Here is a 4,111-nt window from a genome sequence, read left to right on the forward strand (position 1 = left end):
GGGATGGAGTGATTGGAAAGCACGGTGTGGGCCACTGCAACCCAAATGGATTGCTTTTGCTTCAGACCTGTGCAGAGCACGAACTGCTGATAACCAACACAGTTTTCTGCCTCTGTGAACGGGGATCTGGTTAATTTTGAAGGGAACCCATCTCAGGTGCCGTGGCTGCTTTTCGTCGGTCCAAAACGTTCCATACGTTTGGTGACCACCTGTGTCTTTGTTATTTGAGCTACGAGATTTTCCTTTATGTTTTTGTTGACAGTGATGCCTTCTGCACGATATGCAATAATCAGATTGACAATATATGCAATAAGGTGACCGCAGTGAAGCTACGTGTGTTCCCACCGTCTGTCACACATTGCGAACTGTGAATTTGCCCAAGTCTTTGCAATAAACCGTCTCTCTTGAAAATTGTGCAACTTATTAGAAACAAAATACACCACGGTTTCCAAGAACAGCCTCTTGTGATTCTTTTGAGCTATGCCGCATCACCATGGGCCTATTCTGCTGTCCTCTGTCGCCGGGTTATCTCCCCTACCCCCTATTTGCAGTGAGTCCCAAGATTTTTGATGTTAACATGAGTTTTCGTGATCTATACACTCTAAATCACCAAAAGACATATGACAAATTTATTAAGGGGGGAGGGGGGGGGGTTGAAAGGTGGACCGTTTCTCCTGACCGAGTATACACACTCCCAAACATGCGTTCGTGCACGAGTTAGCGCGTGTGCGCAAACACGCACACGTATATACACACTTATACACACACATTATACATATATGTATATATGTAGATATATATATATATATATATATATATATATATATGTGTGTGTGTGTGTGTGTGTGTGTGTGTGTGTTCTCTCTATCTCTGTATATATATATATATATATATATATATATATATACATATATATATATATATGTACACACACATACATACATATATATATATATATATATATATATATATATATATATATATATATATATATATAAACTTCCTGAGTAGTGCAATGTATATCTATAAACGTCCCAAGTAACAAGGACACCAAAACCACAAAAGATTTCACAACACCAATATGTCATACTCCGAACAAAATAAGCTAGTATAACAGTGATGGACAAACAAGCTACACAAGACGAACAATAATGAAATGCAAATTTATCAAAGAATAGATTTTGAACTTTAGGTTGTTGTTTTTTTCCACATTGTACAGAAAGTTTGCATTTGCATACAATGAAGTTTGTTGTAATAAATTTCACTTTGTTCAAAGAATGCATACGCTGTTTGATGACAGGAAGTAATCAATATCAATTTTGTAAGGTAACCCTAAGACTCTGTGTGTGTGTGTGTGTGTGTGTGTGTGTGTGTGTGTGTGTGTGTGTGTGTGTGTGTGTTAGCTACTGAAAATACTGAGACAATCTTAAAATTGTCGATGTATATCTATAAAGCACTTAATTTGAGGGAAAAAATGCCTGAATGATAATGTAAATGAGCACGTGTTGCGTGCTACATTTTGATGTGACTCCTGTTGTTATGGGCCGGAGGTCTGACAATTAAAACATTTTTTGACTTTGACTTTGACTCTCTCTCTCTCTATCTGTCTCTCTTGATGAATATAACAAAGCAAAAATATTCAAACGAAGAAAGTGAAACCAAAATGTGTACAAAAGCAACAGGTGCACGGCTGTAAACGTGAACGCGAAAAAGGCACTTACAACAAAACAGGATGAAAATATATACCACTGTTTTGTAGTAGACTGTTTTCAATTTTATCTGATGAAAATGACCCCGAAAGAAAGGGCTGGAATTGCAGTATTCTTGCCGGGGGAAAAACCAAAACCAAACAAAAAAGAAAGCAACAATCAAACAAACAAACAACAAAAAACGAACATTGCACCACCTTCCTGACGTCATCAGCCATGACCGTGAAATGTCCGTTCTGTGTTGATCCAATGAACTCTTCTGCCAAACAACATATTGACGTCTGAGACTGAAACTGTTAGGAGTTTGAAGAAAGAAATGTTACGCGCCGTTTTTTAGTCAGGATAAAACAAAGAATACGTTATTCTTATATTCATATGCAGCTCGAATGAAGATGAGTTTGTTAAGTGTCAGGTTAAAACAAAGAATGTTTATTTTAATATATCTATGTTCCGAAATTGATGCAAGATAGTAATGGAAAAAAAAAAAAATTAAGACGGTTTGCATATTTGGCACTGTGTGTTGTTCACTGTAATGAGACGAATATCCCGCCACACCGGCCACTTGTTATGAGTGACCGCCATATTTTTTTTTATAAAAGATATATATTTTTTAATCTTGATCGTGAGATAATTAGCCTGATTTTCATAATGAACCAAATGATTATACCGCAATCGAATAAAACTACTGCTATTCTGATAAAAGAAACGGGTATTCAAAGACAGTACATAGTGCTGCCCACCTCTGCATTCTCCCACCTCCCGCACACTTTGCGCCTAAACCCATTCTTTAAAAAATAAAATAAAATAACGATAGAAATATAAAAAATATAAGTCATTTCATCATGCTTTTGCTCTACAAGTTGCAAACTCTCTCAATGGAAGTGAAGACAGGAAGGTGTGAAAGTGTTTGAGCGGGGTCCACACTGACCGTAAAAGTTTACAGCGCATGACTGACCATATCACTCCGCTGTTGTGACAGCTTCAAAGGCAATTAGGTTGTCCCGTGTTTTGTTGTTGTTGTTGTTATTTTGTTGTTGTTGTTTTTTTTCCTTTCTTTTTTTTCCGTTCAATACACGAAAATGCAGTCTTTGTTCAATCACACAAAAAAATGACAAAATAAAAAAAAGGACACGAATATTTTTGGCTTTTTCAAATCGTTCAACTTGATTAACACAACCACTTTTTCTCATCAAATTAGCTTTTCCGGGTGTAAATAAGTATCAATATTCTTTGTGGTTGATGTTCTTACTGTTTTCAAGCGCGGACGTTTACTGAGTACTTCTCGACAGTTGATGTACACCGGGACACGAGACGACACAACTGACTGCTGGACGGAATGGCGTGTCAAATTCAGAACGTAGAAAGAATGCGAGTAAACCACGACACATACAAAACTGGTGTACAATTACGTGGGTGCAATAGCCGAATGATTAAAGCTTTGGGCTTTCAATCTGAGGGTCCCGGGTTCGAATCTCGGTGACGGCGGCTGGTGGGTAAAGGGTGGAGATTTTTCAGATCTCCCAGGTCAACATATGCCTGCTAGTGCCTGAACCCCTTCGTGTGTTTTCGCACGCAGAAGATCAAATACGCACGGTAAAGATCCTGTAATCCATGTCGGTATTCGGTGGGTAATGGAAACAAGAACATACCCAGCAATCACCCCCACGAAAACGGAGTATACTGCCTACATGACGGGGTAAATAAACAAAATGGTCATACACGTAAAATGTTACATGTCTGTCCGAGTGTGTATGTGTGCGTGAATGAAACCTGATTGAATGGCATAGGAAACGAATGATGAGCACCTAATGGCAGCCGTCAGTCGGCTCTATCCAGGAAGGTAGCCTGTTGTTCAAATGACCCCGTGTTTGTAAAGCGCCAAGAGCTTGATCTCCGACCGAGGATAGGCGCTATAGAAGTATCCATATCAATCAATTAATCAATCAGTTTTCACAATCATACAATTTTACATGTGCTATTCAAGTCTTCTTGAAGTCAACAAATCACGTGCTGTCTGGTGTCAGCATTCAGTCACTATTTCTGCTCACAATGGAGATAGAAACGCTTCAAACACACCTTAAAAACATTATTTTTCTCGCCATAATCTATGAGGTTTATTTTTCAAGCACTTTACATTTTATTTCATCCAAAATGGATTAGGTGTAGACTTTGTGACTAAAGAAATGCGGGACAGTTTGTAAGAATCTGTAGTGGCATCAACATTTGAAGTTATCCATTCATATAAGACCTTTGGTCGCAACATTGCTGGCTATTTTTCATCCTTCTATGTTTTAACCCGGTGTTCGGTTGTGTGTGTGTGTGTGTGTGTGTGTGTGTGTGTGTGTGTGTGTGTGTGTGTGTGTGTGTGTGTGTGTCTGTGGTAAACTTTAACATTGACATTT

This window comes from Babylonia areolata, chromosome 20 (genome assembly GCF_041734735.1).
Source record: "Babylonia areolata isolate BAREFJ2019XMU chromosome 20, ASM4173473v1, whole genome shotgun sequence".
Taxonomy (NCBI): Eukaryota; Metazoa; Mollusca; class Gastropoda; order Neogastropoda; family Buccinidae; genus Babylonia; species Babylonia areolata.